This window comes from Nothobranchius furzeri, chromosome 10 (genome assembly GCF_043380555.1).
Source record: "Nothobranchius furzeri strain GRZ-AD chromosome 10, NfurGRZ-RIMD1, whole genome shotgun sequence".
Lineage (NCBI taxonomy): Eukaryota > Metazoa > Chordata > Actinopteri > Cyprinodontiformes > Nothobranchiidae > Nothobranchius > Nothobranchius furzeri.
The window spans coordinates 65,974,124-65,999,089 of NC_091750.1; the positions used below are offsets into that span (position 1 = coordinate 65,974,124).

General features: G+C 41.6%; 1 protein-coding gene across 4 annotated transcripts in view; it reads left to right on the forward strand.

The window, feature by feature from the left end:
* The first annotated feature begins 1,929 nt into the window (after positions 1–1,929).
* The window catches only part of camkk1a (calcium/calmodulin-dependent protein kinase kinase 1, alpha a), a 96,071-nt gene continuing 73,034 nt past the window's right edge, over positions 1,930–24,966 (forward strand). For all 4 annotated transcript variants that reach the window (XM_070555918.1, XM_070555919.1, XM_015961765.3 and 1 more), the window contains exon 1: positions 1,930–2,508. The gene's annotated coding sequence lies outside the window, so the exon portion shown is untranslated. The remainder of the gene's footprint in view (positions 2,509–24,966) is intronic.

The window sequence follows — 24,966 nt, forward strand, 5'->3', positions numbered from 1 at the left end:
TCCATCCATTTTCATCCGCGTATCCGGAGTCGGGTTGCGGGGGTAGTAGCGTTGAGAGGCCCAGACTTCCCTCTCCCCAGCCGCCTGAGCCAGCTCCTCCGGGGGAATCCCAAGGGGTTCCCCGGCCAGGTCCGGTAAGAAGTCCGCTCCGACAGCTTCTGGCGTTTTTAAAAAGTATCCCAGGGGCACAGTAAGGGTCGGAGATGTTTAGTCTATTCAATTTCTGACTATATAAAACGATTTCTTCGGTTTTAAAGTGTGAAGTAAACTCCGACGAAGTAAAATCCAAGCCGATCCCGTTCACGTTCATGGTTACGATCCGTGTTTGTTTAGCTTCTTTTACCTGCCAATATGGCGTCTACTAACTGAGAGTCACGTGGGGTCCGGAGCTCTATATGGCCATATTATGGTGATCCTTGGGTCGTGATGATGGGGCCCTTGAATATTGTTGCCCAGGTATACAACAAAGTGTTAATCTGGCCCTGATCAAGGTAATTCTCTATTAACCACCCATCTAAATGAGTGGCATCAGCTTTCAGATCTCCATCTCCACACAACGCTGCTTTTATCGATCCACAACTTTTTGAAAGACAGGCCACAACAAGTGTTTTTAAGAGGATTTACATCCACGAAAAGTGTCATTAGCATTGACGACATGGCACTGGTGGCATCAGTGAAGACATCAGAGGACCTGTCCAAATATCAGCAGGCGGTCAGCAATCTGGTCCAGACATTTGAAGACTTTCACCTGGGGCTGAATATCTCAAAAACTAAAGAAATGTGCTGTGGGGCAGTCAGTGAGGCAGACACATCCCTGTTCGAACCCCTCAGCATACAGGGTCAGCCTGTGGAGCAGGTTCAGTCATTCAGGTATCTGGGAACAGAAACTGATGACCACCTGTCCTTTGCAAATCACAGCAACGGTGTCTACAAGAAAGCACTGCAAAGACTCCACCTGCTGAGGAAGCTAAGAGCACTCAGTGTGAACAAGGACAACAATTGTATATAAATCACTGGCTGAATCCATTCTAACTTTAAATATTACAGCTTGGTATAACTTTCTTACAGTTAAAACAAAACACAACTCTCTCGCATTGTGAAATTAGGCAGAAAAATTATAGGTTCACCTCAGATCCCACTTTCTGTTCTTCACGAGCGAGCAGCGCACAGGAAGGCTACCCTGATCAGTGCAGACTCAACCCATCCATTGAACCCACATTTTCAGTTACTACCATCAGGAAGGAGGTTCAGGGTTCCATTGGCCAAGAAAGGTGTCTATAAGAAATCATTTCTTCCCACCGCAATTACAATTTTAAATTCTTAAAGTTTTATTATTATTTTTTTACGATGATGACATTCTAATACCTTTTAATTGTCTTTTTATGTATTTGTGTGAATGTGATATGGATTGTATTGTAAGGTGAGCCATGTCAAAGGCGAATTTCTGCCTCAGTCCGAGGTGGACAATAAAGTTTATCCGTCCATCCATCATCTATCTATCTATCTATCTATCTATCTATCTATCTATCTATCTATCTATCTATCTATCTATCTATCTATCTATCTATCTATCTATCTATCTATCTATCTGAATGAAAGGATGGGCAAATCAATATCACTTTATTTCAGATGAAGTCTGACATTGTTCTGTAGATGCAATCAGATTTTAATCCATACAACTAATCATTCTTTATTCCCTGTGATTGGGTCAGACTTTATTGTCTGGGTGGTAACAGACCGTACTCCCTATAATAAACTGGACTTCATTCCTTAGATGTAACTGAGCTTTATTCCCTAAAACTAAGAAGTCTTTATTCCACAGTCACTCGGACTTTCTCTGGAATGTCTAGGTTGACACACCGACGGTCAGCAGAGGCGCTGTTCGCCCTGAATAAAGACTCGAGTCTGTAATCGATAACAAACATTGTTCATGTGGCACCTGCTGTTTAAAGCCTGCAATGAGAGTCCGGGACCGCCTTCATTCGAACCGAACCGAGCCTTTATTATTGGCCCCTGTTGTCGGTGGTGCTGTTGGGTCGGTGACCGCGCTGCTGCTGGCAGAACTGGGCGGATGTTAGGACCCATCGGTTCCTGCTCGAATAATAAAAGTTGTTGGGATCTGTTCGCTGCCGACGTGCGACAGAAAGCAGTCAGGGCCATTCCCATCTGTACCGGGTCGGCCCGGGCCGGGTAGCGTAGGTTGTTAAGTGCTGGTGTTCCGGTCCAGCCGCGCTGCGCCTGCTCGCTCCGTGCGCGTCGCGGTACCGGAGCTGTGTGCGCCTCCGCTCCCAGAAACATACGCAGGAAAACGGTGGGGGAGCGTGGGCTTTTCGGTCCGCGTGTTCCGGAAGAGAAGGCGTGAAACATGGGACCCATCTCAAGTCAGCAGCTGATTCTGAACCAGCCACACACACCTACCACACGGTGCTGAAACGGTCGGTTCGGACAGCATCCTAACGGGACATCCCTCCGATACCCCTCCAGGATCCGGGCTCTAGCGCCATTTGGGTGAGTGAAACTTTTTAAGGATCATTTCGTTTCTGCTGCACCAGCGTGCAGGTGTATCTGGACCGGGTTCTGATGATGTTCGGTTGAGCTCCGGATGAGCTGCTGCAGTTTGGAGCCGCTCTGCACCGCGAAGCCTTGTGCACGCACGCACGGTGTGTTACCGATTTGTTTCACGCACCTGGTGTGGTAGGATGCTGTGCTATGGGGCGCAGATTGGAAAGTAATAAGAAACACTGCTGTATTTCTGCACATTTAGCGTCAAATGTACAGATTCAAAACTAAATGTAGCCTACATTGTGGCTACAATGTACAATCAATCTAAACAATAAACATCACATTTACAAGAACATCTAAAAATGTGTTGTATATTTTAGCAACAAATAGACTTTATAAACAGAATAACTTATGCTGTGCCATTTGTAAAGTCAAACAGTCATAATTTAACAGCAGTTTTTTTATATGATTTATATTTGTTTGGGGGGTGGGTGGGTGGGGGGGGAGGGTATAGCCTATCATAAAAGACTAAAAACGGGAGTCCTGTTTTTTGTTTTCATATTCTAACAATGTTATGCATACATTTATAAGTAAATAAAAATATTTAGTTAGCAAGCTAAATATTAAATTTAGAGTAAAATATCTATTTTACAAACTAAATATTTTGGTCAGACCTAAATATTTAGTTTGCAAACTAAATATTTAGCTCCAAATAAAATATTTATTTTCTAAAATAATTATTTGGATCCCAGCTAAATATTTATTTTAGCAAACTAAATTCTTGCACCATATTCAACATTTTCTAGTTTTATCTGTTAATAAAGTTGTAAATAGTTCTAATAAAATCTAAATATTTATATCAAAGTGTTGAAATCTATATGTGGGGGTTGGAAATAAAACATTTAGGTAATGTGCAAATTTACACCCACAAACTGAAGCACTGTACCAAAATACATTTTGTGTAAAGCGATCACTTATATTACATCACATGTTCCCTTTTTATTTTCAGTGCTTAACGACAGATGAAATCTCATATAATTAGTGTTGCACGATTGCATCACCAAAGAGTCTTTTACAGGTGGTCTCTTAAAATTAGTTTTATTTTGGTAGGAATGTTTCCTTTTTACAGCAGTCCAGACTTGTTCGCTAGAGAAATAGTTTTAAACCTCCACATTTGCATTTAAATTTGAATATTTTAAATTTGATTGTAAATATTTATTTGTAAAACATCTTAAGTAGATGTGGTGTTAAAAGGGACAACATTTATATCTGGTTTTTCTTTTGTGGCAACTTTTTGAATTTAGTTTTACTTTGACAATCAGCTCCCCATACAGCTTTGCCTCCAGTTTAACTGCTTCATGAAAGTTGTGCTATAAAACGTCGTTGGAAGCCTAATTATTAGTTGTTTTAATTTGCATTAATGACATTTTAAAAAACAAATTATTGATGGCAAGCCTAATGAACTTATGGGACGGCCTGTTGAGAGCAATGCCGTGGACGAGCGCTCGCACTGCCTCTTGTTTCCGTGGCGTTGATGCTTCCTGTTCATCTCCAGCAACTAATAAAGTCACGTTAAAGATGCATTCCGAATAATTTCATTTAATCAACAATTGTCTTGATGTCTATAGATTTTTTGGGATCTCAGAGCACAGAAAAACCAGGCTGGCAGGCTGACAACCCCCATCTTTCAGGACAGATTTAAAATGAGTTCAGCTGAAGTGGTTGGAGCATCTGTTGCAACAGTGCTGATGCATTTGTGGGTGTTGAGCGACTCAACTTCCCTCTTTAATGTCTTGCTTCCATTTTCATGGGCAGTAAAAGCCAGAGATGGGACTGAAAGATGCAGCATGAAATGGTTTGTGGAGATTAAACGGTTCTCCACTCTGAACACTTTGTGTACCCCACTTTCATTTATGTCCTGCTGGCCTTTTGCACGTTTGCAGTGTCTCACTGCAAAATAGTGGTTACACGAGTTATGGGGAAAGGGGAACTAAAACATGCGGAAAGTGCGATGACAAAATCTGTTTTTTGTTTGTTTGTTTTTTTCCATTTCTGACGTGTGTGCGGGCGCCTCTTAACTCTGCCCTTTGGTAACGATTGTGAAGTAGGGCTGGGCAATAAATTGAACATTTATCATTATTGAAATTTCTGACTCTTATCCAGATAATTTTTCCCATGTCAATGAATTTGATAATAAAAAAATGAGAAGATGTGTGTAGGCTGGCAACGTTCATGTCCCTTTAAGAAGCTGTACCACCTTGAGTCCAGTAGAAATGAATACACGTGACAGCCCCATCTAGTGGACAATTGTGTTTCTGCGCATTCCTGTAGTTATCGTCCGTTTATCGTTATCGAGGTGAAATCCTCAATATAACGTGATATTGATTTTAGGCCATATTGCACAGCCCTATTGTGAAGCTAAATAAACTTGTTTAAAATTAAAAAGGACTTGTCAACAGCTCCCAGGTCTGGAAATGACTAAACGCTGAGGCAGGCAGAAATCACTTTTTTCATTTAGATTATTTTATTTTCAGTTTTGCGTAGTGATTTTTGCAAAAGTCTCAAGTTGTCCCTTAATCGTTTCACTGTTCGTTACTTAGAGGGGATATTTTGACCATTTAGAAGTTTGATTTGAGTTATAAATCCTATCATTTTTCTATTATTTTAGAAAATTAAGGAGATTGTTTTGATTTTTGATGACCGTAAATCATTGAAAAATTCCCACAAGCAAAAAAAAAAAAAAGGCCGGGGAGAGGACGGCCTGGAGCTCCCTAATTGGGATGCTGCCCCCGCGACCCGGACCCGGATAAGCGGAGGAAGACGAAGACGAAGACGAAAAAAAAAAAAAAGGCCTCAGCAGACTAGCCGTTAGCTTATCAGTCTAACTGGTCAAACGGACACCATTCACAAAGCTTCCCACAACGGTAGAAGAAATGAAACATTATTAACTTTTACACAAACACGTTTCAGAATCTGTCATGAAAAGGATTCTAAACTTAAGAAAGCACCAATAAAAACTTGGAACAGTAAACTTTGCAAATATTCAATTTAATTTCTTGTCTTTTCGGCCTTTTGTTACAGTTAATTATCAAATATGTGAAATAAGACAGAACTCCTTTTAAAGTCTAACTTCTTGAAGAAAGAATCTAAAGACTGATGTGGGTTCCTGTATCAAGTTCTTGCAGGTTTTTTGTGCGAGCCTGACTACTCCCCCGCTCTGAACCTGACTCAGTAAAAAGGGATAGAAGTTTCTGTTTCTGGCCTGACTTTCTTTGTAGCTGGTTGGTGCTGCACACCCTGCAGCCTCGGCTGTTGGAACCGCTTTTATTCTCTGTTTGGCCATTATGAAGATTGACTGCAATCACTTCATCTCTGTAGAGCTGCATGCAATTAGCATAAATAGCCGCTTCTTTGATATAATCAGAAGACCCAGTTTGATGTGTAATTGCTTCATGTAGTACAGAGGGGAACTGTGTGTGTGTGTGTGTGTGTGTGTGTGTGTGTGTGTGTGTGTGTGTGTGTGTGTGTGTGTGTGTGTGTGTGAGTGACACTTCACAGGTGTTGAGCATGAATTGGAAATAAGGGGTCAACTCAGACATTCTGGAATTGTGAGACTTGTTGACTTTTATGCTGTTATATTCAGAGGAAGCTTTTATGCTGAAAAACACACTCACCACTGTCTGAGGTCCACATGTCCAGTTACAAATAGCTACTCATCCAATCGCAAGACAGCATCCCACGTAGACATCGCGAAGATGACTTCAAACTGAGGAGAGATGTGTTCTTGGACCCCTTAGTCCTGCCTGAGCCTGGTTTAAACTCCACATCCTACCAGAATCTTGTTGCTGACCATGTCCATCCCTTTGTGACCACATGGTCCTATCTTCTGAAGGCTACTTCCAGCTGGATCATGCACCATGTCACAAAGCAACTGGTTTCTAGAACAAGACCATGAGCTCACTAGACTCCAACGGCCTCCACGGTCACCAGATCTCAGTTCAGTCCAGGAGCTTTATCATCATGGATGTAGCTGTGTGATACTGTCATGTCAGCATGGACCAGAACCTCCAAGGGATCTTTACACCACCTTGTTGGATCTATGATATGAAGACTTCAAGTAGTTGAAGGTTAAGGTTTACCTAATAAAGTGGCAGTGAGAGATAAAGATTTTTTTTAATTAAAGATTCACTTTAAAAATGAGAGATCCCTTCTCAGCGTAGTTCCTCTCTCATAAAGATGTACAACCAAGGGCGTCAGTTTGTTTTCAGAATTGCTGGGGACAATAATCATACACTTGAGTGGGGTTTAAAAATTGCTGGGGACAATAAAGTAGGCTAGCACAGGGGTCGGCGGCTCTGTAGCCGCATGCGGCTGCATCCATCTGATGCGGCTCTCTGTGCTTGTAAAATAATGAATGGATATTTAAATAAAATGCTTTATATTTTACTGCATTAATTTTACATCTGTATGCCAATTCTAAATGTAAAGATTGTCTGCGTAAACCTGAACAGGTCCAACCCGGTCTTACTGTGAGACCGGGTTGACGCGTCACGCTTGTGTGTAATCATAGGCGCTTTATGAGCTGAAGAGGATGTGAGATTCTGGGATTCTCCTCAGACGGCTCCTGGATGTGTCGCCACATTGGAGACAGGAACAAGCGCTATTCAGCCAAAGTTTCATCATCAGGGAACATTTTCTAAGTGACAAGTCTCTCTGAGAGACAGGGTTTGGAAAACACTGGGAGGAACCTTCCCACATCAGATCAGAATCAGAATCAGAATCAGAAAAGGTTTATTGCCATTGTCAGTGAACGAACAATTCACAAACTAGGAACTTGCTTCGGTACATGCGCTCTGGGTGGCTCTAGGGTTAATCAAATTTAATTGTTTCTCTTTGCAACAATCTTCACAAGAAGGCAAAACAGTTAAACGGCAGGTTACAGATATTTCCATTTGACTGTTTATTTTGACAGATGAACTCAAGGACGTTGCTTGGTTTGAAAGAATTACCCCCACGCACACTGATGCGCATGGATGAGCTGACATTTTAATCGTTAACGCACATCGCGGAGGTAAAATATTCCCATCACAACATCAGAGCTTTATACTGGACACTGTGTTCAGCGTGGCTCGGAGCGCCCACGGTGGACAGTGGGCTGAAGATCTGAGGGGTTCGCAGCGCAGAAATACGGTGCATGCGATGATTTCCTCCCACTGAAGCGGTCTGGAAACCCGGTCTCTCTGAGGGATGTGTCACTTGGAAAAATGTTCTTTTTATGAAATTATGAAACTGGCTGAACAGCGCTTGTTCCGGTCTCTAATATGGAGACGCATGATGCGTAGAGACATTTGATCACGCACAAAGTTTATGTGGAGCAGAAGCGGTCGGGCCACGGCAGGTGAAACGTTCCTAGCCTACATGAAGAGAAACTGTTTAATTGTAACATTAATGTGTTACTGGACACGCTGGTCTGGTTGGTTAGACCAGTGTTTGAAGTGGAAAACACACACACACACACACACACACACACACACACACACACCAATTAAAATAATGCTGATAGCATGGACTAGAAGACAGGTGATGGTTTACGTATTTAAATGATGATCAGGCTGCTGTAAAATGTAATCTCCATCCACATCCAGACAGAATTATCCTCTATTCTTTCTCTAGTTGCTCTGCTCTTGTCTGGGCTGATCAGCTGATGGTGCGCGCGGTGCACCTAACTAGCGGCTGATGCACATTTTACGCATTTGGAGAGGTGGGCTGGATGCTGTGCGTTTACTGGAAGATGGTCCACTTAACGCACGGGTGTAGACTACATATTAATGACAAATGAATAAAAATTAAATTGTGAGTTTTTACTTCATATTTTATAAATAAAAATGAAGGGGGAAAACATTTATGACATCTTTTTAAACTAAATTTTCTAGCGCGACCTGCCTGCTTCACTAAGTCGCTGCTTATTAAGGTCCGTCCAAAATTACCGTGGGAAACGGGTAATAATGGCTCTTTGATGGGAATAGGTTGCCGACCCCTGGATAAGATCTGAGCTGGTAAAACAAAAATCCTCATCAGCAGGCGTTTTTGAAAGTGGGGGGGACACAGCTGCCAATCACAAATTTTGCCGGGGACATGTCCCCAGCGTCCCCGGTTAAAATGACGCCTATGTGTACAACTGTGATGTACAACTGCAGCATTAGGAACCCTCCTCTTGTTGCATCAACAGCAGAAAGTGTTTTGTTTGAAGTCTCCCCGGTTCTAATGTCACAACTCTGACAAAAACAAAAGCATCTGTACGTGCTGTAGTGTCTCTGTAATTGTTGAATCTTCCGCCTCCTCTGTGGAATCAGCCTCCAGTTCCTGGAAGCTCTCATGGTGTGTTTGCAGAGTTTCACTCTTATGGAATTGTTCTAGTGTTACACGGTGGGCCGACACCAGTCAGGAGAATAACAGGGAAGCTCTCTGTTCTTTGTCAGGGGCTGAAAGGATCCAGGCAGAGCACAGAGGGAGGAGTGAATCTGTGTCAATTTCCATTGTCCCTCAGTTGTTAAAATACATTGATGTCCACTAGAGGTGTGTGTGTGTGTGTGTGTGTGTGTGTGTGTGTGTGTGTGACATATCGATACACAGAGATGACGATACGATATTGTGCTGCTAAAAGACATACAATATTATCAATTATTAAAGGGGACTTATTATAATAAAAAATATATAAACTCACATTTTTGCATCCTTTTGTGCTGCATGTGGGTCTCTACTCTCTCTATAAACACTCCAAATGCAAAAAAACATCCATCAAAGGGTCCCGTTTGTGACATCACAAAAAGCGGCTCTACTCCAAACCCCTTCTGGGTATCGGAGTTTCTCAGCTTATAGAAGCCTGATATGGGTGGGCATCATCGACTTATAAATATTGGACAATGGGTTTCCAAAGACTCCAATAACACGTTTCTGAGGAGAAATGGGAGGTGGGCACCATCGCCATTTTGACCGTGTCACAGGTTCCGTCAAGCCCAGACAATTCCACAAAAGGGAAGAGAGGTGGAGCTGAGGGTGGGGCTGTAAGGCTGGGATCAACTGACGACACCCGGTCTAACTAGCTACAAGCTAACCTGAAGCTAACCCAAAGCTAACACGGAGGTGGGATCTAAGCTAACAGAGGAAGCAACCTAGCTACAACCGGAGTTAACTGTGCATAACACCAGAGCTTCTGAGTCAGAGATACACCGGTCTGACCGCTGGGTAAAGCCGGGTGGAACACAGAGGTCTCCCAAGAGCTCCACAAGCCGGCAGCCGCTCAGCAGACAAGCGCCGCTGCGATCTGAGATGCGCAGAGCTGCCGCTGGGGAGAACCGGGTGGGAAGGTTTCCATCCCAGAGCTTCACAAGCCGGCAGCCCGCGCAGCAGTCAGGAGCCGCGATCAGACAGAGATGCGCCGAGCTGCGGGAGGGGAGAAACGGGTGGAAAACATCGGTCTCCCGAGAGCTCCACAAGCCGATAGTCGGAACCCAGCTCCACCAACATGTTATATTTCAACCCATTTTCTAAAGTGCAGCATTATGTTAAATGCACTGGGTTTTACCCTATTACATTTAAATTTCATGGTTAAACAGTACATGTTAAAATCTAAGCTCAGCTTGGCAGTGACCTAAAATACATAAATATAATTTTACTTACGGAAAAAAATGAAGTGGAGACTCCTTGGACGCTCTGTTAGTGCAATTAATGCCACAGCAAGTCATTTTGTCCAACAATTGCACAAATAATATCCAAAAAAGAATACACAAACACGGAGACTCAAAATCCTGGAACAGTTTCCAGGCCAGACCGAGGCTCTACTGAGGCCTTTCCACGGAGCTAGCTCTGTGGTCACATGGGTCTGATGCTCATTAATTATACAGAATTTTAGGCTTTTAATACACTTAAACAGAAGAGTGAGAAAAAAATTCACCCCCCTCAGAGTTGTCATGAGTGTAAACTAGATAATTTAAACAAAAAACATGTTTTGGTACCAGGCTGTAAACATGTTTATTTCTGCTGTGAAATTGGTATTTTTAACATGGGAGTCAATGAGGATTTTCTCGCTTCTGACACCAGCCCCCAGCGGATGAGGGTGGAACTGCAATTTTTTGTACTTCTGAGTTGGCCTCAATTTTTCACCCGCATTGTGGGGGCTTGGTGGGCATGGCCAGCTTCGGCTTGTTTTCTTAAACTGACAGATCCCAGAAACGACTCATTCCTGAAGGTACTGAAATTTTCAAGAATAAAACTGCTGAAGTTGTGTCAAATTGGGGTGGGGGGGTGGGGGGGGGGGGGGGGGGGGCTTGGGGAGAAATTATGACACGTCTCTAAATAAAGTAAAATTTGCTAGTGCAGAGAGGAGACAACCCATAGAAGCACTAATTTGATCTCATTTCAGAGAAAAATAGAACAGGTTAGATGCACCTAATAAATAAAATTACTAACAAACTCAGGAATCTGTTGCTTCACTGTTCTGGTGCTGAGAATATCAATAATGCGGATCAAAGGAGATACACAGATGAATGCACCTCTTATTTATTATTTGGAGACTACATTTACTGCAGCTGGCAGAGGCAGAGATTTTTTTTCTATTGATACGCGTAATTCAGTCACGGGGCAGCTCCAACGACCCAGAGGCTGTGCTGGGTCAATGTTATCGAGCTCAGTCCGGCTCGGCCATGAACGAGTCGAGGCGACGTCGTGCTCAGCTTAAGAAGAGGTGTTATTTTCTCGCTTCAGAAGAAGCGTCCAACTTGTTTTTACGCTTTCTCCGAGACATGTCACGTCGCTAAGTTGTTAGCGCCGTGCGCCTAGGAATTTTTCCAGCTGTGGTGGTGGTGGTGCTGGGGGTGGGGTGTGTGTGTGTGTGTGTGTGTGTGTGTGTGTGTGTGTGTGTGTGTGTGTGTGTGTGTGTGTGTGTGTGAAATTATGACACGTCTCACCTTTATGTTAATATTGTTTTATGTGATGCACTCCACTTTGAACTGCACTAATCCAGCAACTGCTGCATTTTAATAACTAGTATTAAAGGTGAATACACCAATATTTGCACAATAATAATTTCTGTTTTAAATGCTCAGTGACACATTTTGCAGGGGGGATTTGGCATTTAATTTTTCTTGGCGTCTGGAAAAACATCTTTTGTCCCCCTTTATTTGTCTTCCTGCCCCCTTTATTTTGGTCCAAGATCATTACTGGGCTGGCCCTATTAAAAACATTCTACACCCCTGCTTAGTAGAATTAATGAAGTATTTTTAAGCCAGTATAAAAATGACTGAAACACAAATTTACATATTTGGCATTATTGACCAATATCTTTGATTTAATTTATTTGTTAAGAACATCAAGATGCATTACAGTGAACATCATAATAAAGTACATTTTTCTAGTGCAGAGAGGAGACAACCCATAGAAGCACTGATTTGATCTCATTTCAGAGAAAAATAGAACAGGTCAGATGCATCTAATAAATAAAATTACTAACAAACTCGGGAATCTGTTTCTTTACTTCATTGTTCTGGTGCTGCGAATATCACTAATGCAGATCAAAGGAGATACATAGATGAATGCATCACTTAATTATTAGGAAATTAGTGGGTGTGGTTTACATCAATACATTATTTTAAATCTGAAATTGAAATGGACATATCAGAAGTTGTTTATTTATAAACTATTGTTTATTTGAAAACTATTTACAGAGCAGCCTCAGAACTGAGATTAAATATTTTTGATCACAATAGTAAAGGAACTGTTACAGAACAAGTTTTTAAGTAAAATCAGAACATTAAAATTTAAGTGCATGAATTAATACATCTGAACTCATACTAGGAAATATGAAATACTAGAACCAGACACAGCTTTTATTTTATTTTAATTTGAGTAAACTGATTTTTTCCTAGCGTTGTTGGCATTTCCCCCCCCCACACACAGTTAAACAAAACAATGTTGATTAAGGTGTGTGTGTGTGAGAGAGAGAGATAGAGAGACAGGGAGAGAGAGAGAGAGAGAGAGAGAGAGAGAGAGAGAGAGAGAGAGAGAGAGAGAGAGAGAGAGAGAGAGAGAGAGAGAGAGAGAGAGAGAGAGAGAGAGAGAGAGAGAGAGAGAGAGAGAGAGAGAGAGAGAGAGAGAGAGAGAGAGAGAGAGAGAGAGAGAGAGAGAGAGAGAGAGAGAGAGAGAGACTAACTTTTTTCCCCCACTTTATACATAAAAGAAATATAAAAGTTTTAAAAATTGCAATAATAAGACAATATATCCAGGAAAACACACAACAGGAACAAATAGTGTTAAATATTAAAAGTAGATCAATTACTTTTCTTACAGAATTGATATTTGAATGCTGATTACTTGGTTACCATGACTACAGTGCATTTGAAATTGAGTTCCAGAATAAAGGGAGCAAGATCAGCAAGTGGGCGGAGCCTAGAGGTCCTCTTCCTGATCAGTTGCTATGATGACATATCAAAGGGAGATGACATCATCATTATCAGTGACACAACCACAGACGTCTGAACCGTTGAGAAGCCAGGTCAGTTGTATTCTGTTGCTTTAGACTATCACTCAGAAATCAGTTTCTTATCCCTGTTGTGTGATTTAAGAAGCAATACTACCCGGAAAAGCTGTTAGTTTAACTTATCGGGACTAAGGGCTTAAACAAAATGTTCTCAAGAATGGAAATGACCTCAACATCGAACTTGAAGAAACGAGAGGATTTTAGACAGCGTAATGAACCCATGTTTCTGGGAAAAACTTATTTCCCTAAGCAACTTGAAAGAGAAGACAGATATTGTGAAACACAGGTGCCATATTATCGTGGTATAGAAATTGATCCAGTGGGACAGACTGAGATGTCTAGAAACCTGCATCAGAAATGTGTGGAGAATGAGGGAAAATGGAAAAAGGAAACTGATCAACTCAAAGCACAAAATCATGAGTTGAGAATGAGTCTTGACCAGGCCAAGCAGGATATTGAAGTAATGAGAAATCGATGTTTTAGATTGATGAGCGCTTTAGACGGTTATGACAAATGTGTGGATCAAGTGGCGACTGAAACAACCAAAATGGTTTTTGAAGTTCATAGCTTGACAAACGAATATGAATCCGTGGCTGACAGGATAGTAGCTTCTACTGATGCCAAGCTAGACAAAAATAAAGGCCAACTCATCTGTGACTTAAAACGACAGCCACAGTCAGCTAAGGGTCAATTTGATCAGAAAAACACCTGGCCCTATCAGGAAACACGACCTGCACTGCAATCAGATACAGTCCAGTTTAGTGGCAGTTGTATCAGCGCTTTACAGAATGCAGTTATCGACAGTGAAAATAAAATTAGCAGACTAAATGAGCTATTGAAGACGTATACAAAAGAAATTGAGCTAAATTTACAGGTCAGTAAAGAGCATAGCACAGCTGCGCAAAAAGACAGGGAACTTTCCACTCTCTTTGAACAGGTGGAAACCCTGAAGACAGAACTGGAAACCATGACAAACAAAGCACGGGAAACGGAGAAGGAGCTAAAACAAGCTAACGTTTCTGCTGAGGAAAAAGATGAATTGGTCAATCAGGTTATGAACAAACTGGGGAAATTTAAAACGGACATTTTTCGTCTGCAGTCAGCCTTCAAAGAGTTTTGTAGGTGGAAAAATCAAATTAGACCTAGCAATGACAAGACAGAGACCTGGTTCAGCGTAGTCGAGCACCTTGAGATAAGAATTAAGGACCTCGTTGAAGAAAGTGAGGACATGACCGTGTTTAAACAAAGGACTGAGTACGCGCCCAAACGCCACAAACCTTTGATGGATTTGAGTCACATGAAAGAGAGGTCTTTACAAATGGGGTGTGGAATTAAAAACACAACAAAAGTAAATGATGAGGAGAAAATCAAACGGCAGGAATTGAAAGACAAAGAAAGATTGAAAGAGTTGCAGAACTCTGAAGCCACTCTTCATAAAGAGGTATCAGATCTTCAGGACAAGTGTTCGCAGTACGATGAAAAAATCGCAAGCCTTAGAGGAAACATTGAAAAGGTTGAACGTGAGAAAATTAGTGCCGAGACATTTTCTGAGGAGCTGAAGCAGAAAATTCAAGAACTGCAGGCTTTAGTAAACTCTTTGAAAGACAGAAGCCAAAAATTGAAAGAGACAAATGAAGGCATGCAAGGATCTTACCTGCAGGAAACAAAGAGACAGCAGCTGAAGATCAAACAGCTAACGGACTCCTTAGAGAAAAAAGAATCCACCATCCAAGAGTGGCAGAACAAACTTGGTCAAACTATGGTGGGACACGAGGAGGTCAAACAGAAACACGAAAAAGAACTGGCACAGCTGGCATCTGACTCAAAGAAAGAAACCAAGAAATACATTGATGAAATATGTCAGTTGAAGAAAAAATTAAAAGAACTTGAAAGCATGACATTTCTAGATTTCAGGCCAGACAATGACATAACAGAAAAGTTGGAAGAACTGACCATAGAGCTCCTGATTAGCCAGGAAGCGCGGCGACGCATCCAGGAAGAAAAAGTCAAGCTACAGAAGGAACGTGAGGAGCTTATAGAACAAATCAAGCAACTAAGTGCTGATAATAAGAAGTCAGGCTCCAAAGATTCATTATCAAAGACATATTCAGATTGTACATCTCCCAGAGTGAGAAAAATGAGCAAATCATCAATGCCCATCACACCTGGGAAAATTTCTCCCAAAGATCAAGCTAGCAAACGGAAAGACTATGAATTGTTGGTACCAGATCTTGGATTCACTGATGTGGTCAGAAAAGATGCTCCATGCTCGTCAGGCTCAGATGACAAACTGAGCTTATTTAAAAAGGGAATGACTTCTACATTTGAACGTGAAAATAAGTTTTCTGAAGAAATTAGTGAAGAACCACAATCAGGCTCGGAGAATGAACGTGCAAAAGGTTGTTCTCAAGAACTAAGTGAAGAGCTGAAGTCAGACTTTGATTATGAACTTACAGAAAATATTTCTGAAGAAACAAGTGAAGACGCTGATAGTAAAGATGAGTCATCGATTACAGAATCAGAATCAGAATATTCAGATAGTTTAATTGATGATGAAACTAGTGAGGAACCATGGTCACCTGAACCTGTAAAACGTGTTTCAAAAAAATTTATTGAAGAACCGCAGTCAGGCTCTAATGGAGAATGCAAGAAAAGGTTTTCCAAGTGCAAACTTAGTACAGAACCACAGTCAGGCTCTGACGGAGAACGCAAGAAAAGGTTTTCCAAGTGCAAACTTAGTACAGAACCACAGTCAGGCTCTGACGGAGAACGCAAGAAAAGGTTTTCCAAGTGCAAACTTAGTATAGAACCACAGTCAGGCTCTGCGAATGAACGTGAAAAAGGTTGTTCTCAAGAACTAAGTGAAGAGCTGAAGTCAGACTTTGATTATGAACTTACAGAAAAAATTTCTGAAGAAACAAGTGAAGACGCTGATAGTAAAGATGAGTCATTGATTACAGAATCAGAATATGAATATTCAGATAGTTTAATTGATGATGAAACTAGTGAGGAACCATGGTCACCTGAACCTGTAAAACGTGTTTCAAAAAAATTTATTGAAGAACCACAGTCAGGCTCTAACGGAGAATGCAAGAAAAGGATTTCCAAGTGCAAACTTAGTGACGAACCGCAGTCAGGCTCTAGTGAAGAACCACAGTCAGGCTCTGATGGAGAACGCAAGAAAAGGATTTCCAAGTGCAAACTTAGTATAGAACCACAGTCAGGCTCTAGTGAAGAACCACAGTCAGGCTCTAGTGAAGAACCACAGTCAGGCTCTGGCAGCAAACGCAAGAAAAGGGTTTCCAAGTGCAAACTTAGTATAGAACCACAATCAGGCTCTAGTGAAGAACCACAGTCAGGCTCTGATGGAGAACGCAAGAAAAGGATTTCCAAGTGCAAACTTAGTGATGAACCGCAGTCAGGCTCTAGTGAAGAACCACAGTCAGGCTCTGGCAGCAAACGCAAGAAAAGGTTTTCCAAGTGCAAACTTAGTACAGAACCACAGTCAGGCTCTGCGAATGAACGTGAAAAAGGTTGTTCTCAAGAACTAAGTGAAGAGCTGAAGTCAGACTTTGATTATGAACTTACAGAAAATATTTCTGAAGAAACAAGTGAAGACGCTGATAGTAAAGATGAGTCATTGATTACAGAATCAGAATATGAATTTTCAGATAGTTTAATTGATGATGAAACTAGTGAGGAACCATGGTCACCTGAACCTGTAAAACGTGTTTCAAAAAAATTTATTGAAGAACCGCAGTCAGGCTCTAACGGAGAATGCAAGAAAAGGATTTCCAAATACAAACTCAGTAAAGAACCGCAGTCAGGCTCTAGTGAAGAACCACAATCAGGCTCTGACAGCGAACGCACGAAAAGGTTTTCCAAGTACGAACTAAGTAACGAACCAATGCAGGAAGTTGGCAGTTGTTCTAATGATGTCGTGAGTAAAAAAACACGCTCACCACCACCTCTCAAGCTCCAACTGGGAAAGACTACTCTGCGTCCAGTCAAAGCGAGACCTATTGAGCAAGGGTCAAATGCCACCAAAGTGCTTCCCCCTCTTTCTGGGAAATGTATCCTTCCTCCAATTTCTACAAAACCTACATCTCCTCTTTCTAGGACATCCATGTTACCTCCTCTGTCGGAGAGATCCACGCCTTCCAATTCTAGACAACCCACGCCTCCTCCGCTGTCTGGGGAAACCACACCTCCCCATTCTAGAAGGCCCACGTCTCCTCCCCTGTTTGAGACACCCAAGCCTCCCCATTCTTATAAATCTACACGTTCCTCTCTTTATAGAAATCCCAAGCCTGTATTATACGAAACCAAAACCTGCCATTTAGATGGCTTAAGTAATACAGAAAAATTATATATCATGTTAGATTAGATTTGCAGAGAATGTCTCAGATAGTAGAAGCTAACCATTAGCATTAGCAACTCCACCACACAGCAAAAGATCCTCCAGGCTTGTGTTACTTTGAGATAAAAGTAAGTGGTAGAGTTGTGTTGCTGTTATCCAGTCAGAGGGGAGATGTCGAAATATCAGAAATAGATTAGATTAGATCAGATCAGATCCTGTTTTATGTAATAGAATAGAATAGAATATTCTTAGGCCATCTGCCCCTCAATGACATGTTATCCAGGGGGTACTAAGTGCATTATTAAGCATTAATAAACAAAGACTTTATTACCATACCATAACCATGCCATACCAACTTTATTTCTATAGCACAATTTAAGACACAGCGTGATAGCTGACCAAAGTGCTGAACAGGCAGGATCAATTAAAACAAAAGTAAAAACAATAAGAAGATAAAACACAACAATAAAAACTATAAAATCATAATACGATAACATTGAATCACTGTCTAAAAGCCAAGTCATAAAAGTAGGTTTTTAAATGAGATTTTAAAACAGACAGAGGATGCCAGCCTAACTGTAAACGGAAATGTCGCAAAAATACATAAATAAATACATAAATCAATAAAACTTGGGATCTTGTAGGCGTGGTGGTAGGAGTTCAGCCGTGGCGGCCCGCCACGGCTATGCCTATGTAAGGGAAACACTGGGATGCCAGCCTAACTGTAATGGGCAATGAGTTCCAGAGCATGGGGGCAGCATGGGCAAACACACGTTCACCTCGTGATTTGTAGGCCATCCGGGGAGTGCAAAGCCATTTAGATGGCTTTTTAAGTAATATAGAAGTATATATTATAGATGATTAGATTAGATTAGATTAGATTAGATTAGATTAGATTAGATTAGATTAGATTAGCAGAGAATGTCTCAGATAGTAGAAGTTAACCATTAGCATTAGCAACTCCACCACACAGCAAAAGCTCCTCCAGGCTTGTGTTACTTGTGGAGATAAAACTCAGTGGTAGAGTTGTGTTGCTGTTATCCAGTCAGAGGGGAGATGTCGAAATATCAGAAATAGATTAGATTAGATCAGATCCTGTTTTATGTAATAGAATAGAATAGAATATTCTTAGGCCATCTGCCCCTCAATGACATGTTATCCAGGGGGTACTAAGTGCATTATTAAGCATTAATAAACAAAGACTTTATTACCATACCATAACCATGCCATACCAACTTTATTTCTATAGCACAATTTAAGACACAGTGTGATAGCTGACCAAAGTGCTGAACAGGCAGGATCAATTAAAACAAAAGTAAAAACAATAAGACGATAAAACACAACAATAAAAACTATAAAATCATAATACGATAACATTGAATCACTGTCTAAAAGCCAAGTCATAAAAGTAGGTTTTTAAATGAGATTTTAAAACAGACAGAGGATGCCAGCCTAACTGTAAACGGAAATGTCGCAAAAATACATAAATAAATACATAAATCAATAAAACTTGGGATCTTGTAGGCGTGGTGGTGGGAGTTCAGCCGTGGCGGCCCGCCACGGCTATGCCTATGTAAGGGAAACACTGGGATGCCAGCCTAACTGTAATGGGCAATGAGTTCCAGAGCATGGGGGCAGCATGGGCAAACACACGTTCACCTCGTGATTTGTAGGCCATCCGGGGAGTGCAAAGCCATTTAGATGGCTTTTTAAGTAATATAGAAGTATATATTATAGATGATTAGATTAGATTAGATTAGATTAGATTAGATTAGATTAGCAGAGAATGTCTCAGATAGTAGAAGTTAACCATTAGCATTAGCAACTCCACCACACAGCAAAAGCTCCTCCAGGCTTGTGTTACTTGTGGAGATAAAACTCAGTGGTAGAGTTGTGTTGCTGTTATCCAGTCAGAGGGGAGATGTCGAAATATCAGAAATAGATTAGATTAGATCAGATCCTGTTTTATGTAATAGAATAGAATAGAATAGAATAGAATAGAATAGAATAGAATAGAATAGAATATTCTTAGGCCATCTGCCCCTCAATGACATGTTATCCAGGGGTTACTAAGTGCATTATTAAGCATTAATAAACAAAGACTTTATTACCATGCCAAACCAACTTTTTTTCTATAGCACAATTTAAGACACAGCGTGAGAGCTGACCAAAGTGCTGAACAGGCAGGATCAATTAAAACAAAAGTAAATACAATAAGATAAAACACAATAAAAACCATAAAATCATAATACAATAACAATGAATCACTGTCTAAAAGCCAAGTCATAAAAGTAGGTATTTAAGCGTGATTTTAAAACAGACAGAGGATGCAGTGTTTTCCAGCTGTGGTGGTGGTGGTGCTGGGGGGTGAAATTATGACACGTCTCACCTTTATGCTAATATTGTTTTATTTGATGCACTCCACTTTGAACTGCACTAATCCAGCAACTGCTGCATTTTAATAACTAGTATTAAAGGTGAATACACCAATATTTGCACAAGAATAATTTCTGTTTTAAACGCTCAGTGACACATTTTGCAGGGGGGATTTGGCATTTAATTTTTCTTGGCGTCTGGAAAAACATCTTTTGTCCCCCTTTATTTGACTTTCTGCCCCCTTTATTTTGGTCCAAGATCATTACTGGGCTGGCCCTATTAAAAACATTCTACATCCCTGCTTAGTAGAATTAATGAAGTATTTTTAAGCCAGTATAAAAATGACTGAAACACAAATTTACATATTTGGCATTATTGACCAATATCTTTGATTTAATTTATTTGTTAAGAACATCAAGATGCATTACAGTGAACATCATAATAAAGTACATTTTTCTAGTGCAGAGAGGAGACAAGAAGCTCTAATTTGATCTCATTTCAGAGATAAATAGAACAGGTCAGATGCACCTAATAAATAAAATTACTAGCAAACTCGGGAATCTGTTTCTTTACTTCATTGTTCTGGTGCTGAGAATATCACTAATGCAGATCAAAGGAGATACATAGATGAATGCATCGCTTAATTATTTGGAAATTAGTGGGTGTGGTTTACATCAATACATTATTTTAAATCTGAAATTTACATAAAAAGTAACTTTAGATATTGAACTGAAAAAGAGGCGAGCTGAAGAAAATGTAGGGAGTACTGAAGAAACGTGAGCAACAGTGAAGGAAGCACAGAGAGATCCGTTACTGTCTGTGTGTGTGGATGCCTGGGCCGAGCTGACTGAGCTCCCGGCTGCAGAGTTTTGTGTGTAGGGAGGGGCGGGCGCTCTATGTGACTGGCCAATCACAGAGCGTGAAGACAGTCAGTTAACCAATGTGTCATGGTCTGCGTCTGTGTCTTCCTTCATGTGTCTCCTGATGTTTCTCCATCCCTCTCTAGAGTCCCTTCTGTGTCTCATAGCGCCCTCATGTGTCTTTTGTCTGCGTCTCAGTTAGTGTCTTATGTTGTTACCCTTTTAAGATCATTCCTCCCAGGTCAGCTCCAGCCTCTTTGTCCTCACCTCTGTGTATGTGTGTGTGTTTGTGTGTGCGCGCGCGTCCTCCCCAACTCAGGGTAAGTGTGTATGTGTGTGTGTTTGTGTGTGTGTGTGCACACGCGTCCTCCCCAACTCAGGGTAAGTGTGTGAGTGTGTGTGTGTGTGTGTGTGTGTGTGTGTGTGCATGTCCTCCCCAACTCAGGGTAAGTGTGTGTGTGTGTGTGTGTGTGTGTGTGTGTGTGCGTGTCCTGCCCCTGTTCGGTGTTTGTGTGTGTGTGTGTGTGTGTGTGTGTGTGTGTGTGTGTGTGTGTGTGTGTGTGTGTGTGTGTGTGTGTGTATGCATGTCCATTCCCCAGTTCAGTGTATGTAGGTGTGAGTTTATGTGTGTCCGTGTGTGTATGTGTGAGTCCTTCCCTCAGTCTTTAGGTTTAGTTTTTGTGTTTTAGGTTTATCTGACCTCCTTTGGTTCTGTTTCCCCCATTTAGATAAATTATTGTCACCTGTCTTCCCTCCAGCCCTCACCCCACACACCTGCTGCCATTTTCCCTAATTACTCCTCCCTGTGTATTTAAGCCCTGTCTTGTCTCTGTCTTGTTTCGGTCCATTGTGGTATTTTTGTCAAGCCTTCGCTAGTCTCTAGCTTTTTGAATCCCAGTCTTTTCTAGTCTTCAGTATTTTGTCTCTAGCTTGGAAATTGGATATTTTTGGACTTATTGGCTCCCTGCCTTTGGATTTATTTTTGTTTGTTCTCGGCTCAACCAAATAAAGGATATTTTCTTATATCACCATATGCCTCGTGTCATCTTGGGTTCTACATTTTGGGTCCTACCAACACCGTAACGTGACACAATGAGGATTTTCCTTCAGCACGATTACAGATATTTACGAGTTTTACTCGTTTCATGCTCATATTCGTCAAAAATGCTTTATCCGTACGCTCATCCCTAGCTGTAACCACCCTGCCCTGCCTCCTCCTCCTTGCTCTCTGCCGGCTGTGCTCACAAGCAACAACACAGTAGTTCCCGCTGCTTCTTCGGGAAACGGCGCAATAAATAAATAAAAAACCAATAAAACTTGGGATCTTGTAGGTGTGGCGGTGGGAGTTAAGCCGTGGCGGCCCGCCACGGCTACGCCTATGTAAGGGAAACACTGGGATGCCAGCCTAACTGTAATGGGCAATGAGTTCCAAAGCATGGGGGCAGCATGGACAAACACACGTTCACCTCGTGATTTGTAGGCCATCCGGGGAGTGCAAAGCAGTAGGCGGTCAGCTGACCCTAGCATACAAGTAGGTACATCGGGAGTCAGCAGGTTGATCTGAGGAGTCATTGAAAGGTTGGCATCCATTTTTACCCCGAGGCTTATTACACACTGCTTAGGGTTTAAACCATCAAAAGTGGAATGAGAGCCAGAAGGATTGCGGGTATCAAAGACAATGGACTCAGTCTTTAAATCATTCAGCCTGAGGAAATTGGCCACTAGCCAGCCCTTTACGTCTGCCAGACATGCCGCAAGACGAGAGTCCACATTTTCATTTTTTTAGTGCCACGTATATTTGGCAATCGTCAGCATAGATGTGATAATTAAGACTGTGCCTATTTAGGATTTTGCCCAGTGGTAGGAGATAGAGAAAAGGAGAGGCCCCAGAACAGAGCCCTGAGGCACACTCCAAGGCAGAGGGAGAGAGGAGGAGGAACAATATCCAATCTGAACAGTAACAGATCTGTTGGATAAACAGGAGCGAAACCATTCAAGTGCAACCCCCTTTACCCAACCCAAAACTCAAGACGGTCCAGCAGAATATGGCGGTCTACAGTATCAAAAGCTGATGAAAGGTCTAGCAAGAGCAGTAATACCTTAGACCCAGAGTTAATAACAGGGAGTAATGTTAATAATAGGGAGCCTTATTGTAAAGTGTTACTAGCACTGGTAATGCTACTTTCAGTAATGAGATGAGGTTCGATTCCCTGCAGTGACCTGCTGTTTGTGTTTATGCTGACATGAAAGAGATGATTTGTTGATTAAAATAAAACAAATAAATCATAACAGTTGTGATGCAATCGGTACACTTACCACTCCGCAAGAAAAGGTTTTCCAAATACAAACTTAGTAAAGATATCGAATTCGATTCGATATCCAAGAGAAGTGGGGATAGTCCCAAACCACCACCCCTCCTAGTGGACACTTGTGTTGTCTGAAGTTTGTTGCATGTATCTGTCTGAGGTGTTTTTTTGCAGAGCAAAGCCCTCCCGGTGGAGCGTAACTCTGAAGTGCCTTTTTTTCCCTCCACCTGAACCAATCCTCATGTAACCCTCTGATCTCTATTAAGGTAGCGCGACTCAGGGTTGCGAATGACCACAGTCACCAATTCTTGTCATGCGTCTTACCCATGTATGTCTGATCTCGGAACTGTGTGCACTGAAACTCTAATTTCCCTCTGGGATTAATAAAGTATCTTTGATTGATTGATTGATTGATTTATCACAAACAATAATTTGAATAAAAATAATAACAAAGGTACATGTATATACATATAGGCAGTAAGCTAGTATTGTATCCTTCGACTAAAAACCACACATAAAAATGAAAAACTTGGGTTCCAACACTATTCAGCACACTTGGACACAGACATACTATGTAAACACTTACCGAGTACTGCATTGATGTTGTGTTCCAGGACAATGCCAGTACAACTTAAACTGAGGAGTTATACAGGCCTTATAGTTACTGAGTGATGCTCAGCGTTCACAGAGAAGTACGCTGATGAGTCCAGCTACCTTTTTACTTTGGCGCTTTTACATAATTAAATGAAATTGCAAATGCCAACCGTGACAAAGGAAGTGTTAACTTTCAGTGTCTGACTCAGTTTGAGCTCTTTTTTGTTTCCCTGGGCAGCGAGTGAACACGTCAGTGAATTCACCAGCCCTCGTCAGTCTCATTAATACGTTTTGTATGAGGTATGCAGCCACGTCTTCATATTAGGCTTCATTATTCAAAGCACAGCCAGAAAAGGATTCTGGGAGTTCTTGGGAATTGAGTCAAGATGGCGCCTGTAATCGGCAGTGCCTCGGCTCTTCTCCTGATGTTTAGACTTTTAATGATCTTTTTTTCTGCATATGTGATCATTTCAGCCCGAATGACTGAGGAATGTGTCATGGCTATATGGACCTATGATCAGGACTCGTTGTATCGTATCAGATCGCTGATGGAGAACTGTAATGATCTGGACGGGTGTAAACAGGCTTTACCGCCCCCGTTTATAATAAACGTGGACTCACCTGAATTTTTATAGCTGCATCGAGTACCAGGCAAGCCCCGTAGGAGATCCAGAAAGAGAGGCTCACGGTCTGGTGTCCACGTGTTATGATCACCAGTTTCTACATGCTCCTGCTCCACTTCCCTGCAGAGAGGAGCAGCCCCTCCTCCGCGCCTGCTCCTCCCTCCCGCCTTCCAGCTGCGCTCAATCCCTAATCAGCTTCTGAGCTTTTAAAAGGGTGCGGCCAGAAGAACCAGGGAGCAGAAAGAGTGGGGAATACCTTGAGAGTGGATGAAATCCAGACACACCTAGTTTGAACCTAGTGTAATTTCATTGAGTTTGGCTTTGCTCTGAGTTCTGTGGAACTTTTGGAGATTGTGCTGAATAGAGGTAGGAAATTGGTTAGTTTGAACCTACTTCCTATGCTTGCTCAGTGGAGCATTTGTAGAGGTTAAGTTAACCTGTTGGCTGTGTGTGCTCAGTGGAGCATAAGTATTGCTTTTGGTGTGTTTGCTCAAAAGCGCTTTGATTTAGTAATTATTACTGTTTTGTTTCCATTACCTTAACAGCCCTGTGCTCGCCCTTAGTTGGTTTGGACTTAATCGGTTTACTTTCTATTTTAGCCCAAAAAAGGGGAATAGCTGAATTTGTGAGTCTACTCTGACTTATTGGTTTATTATATTAGTGGAGCTCCAGCTTGTGTGTTCCCTCAAGTCCTCGTTTTTTCCCTCTTTTAGGAGGTCACCTTTAGTTCTTGTATTTAACTGACCTAGTAACCTTACATGAGTTTGGTCCTTTATTTGTTATAAAATCGTTTGCTTTTAAAATCCTGACC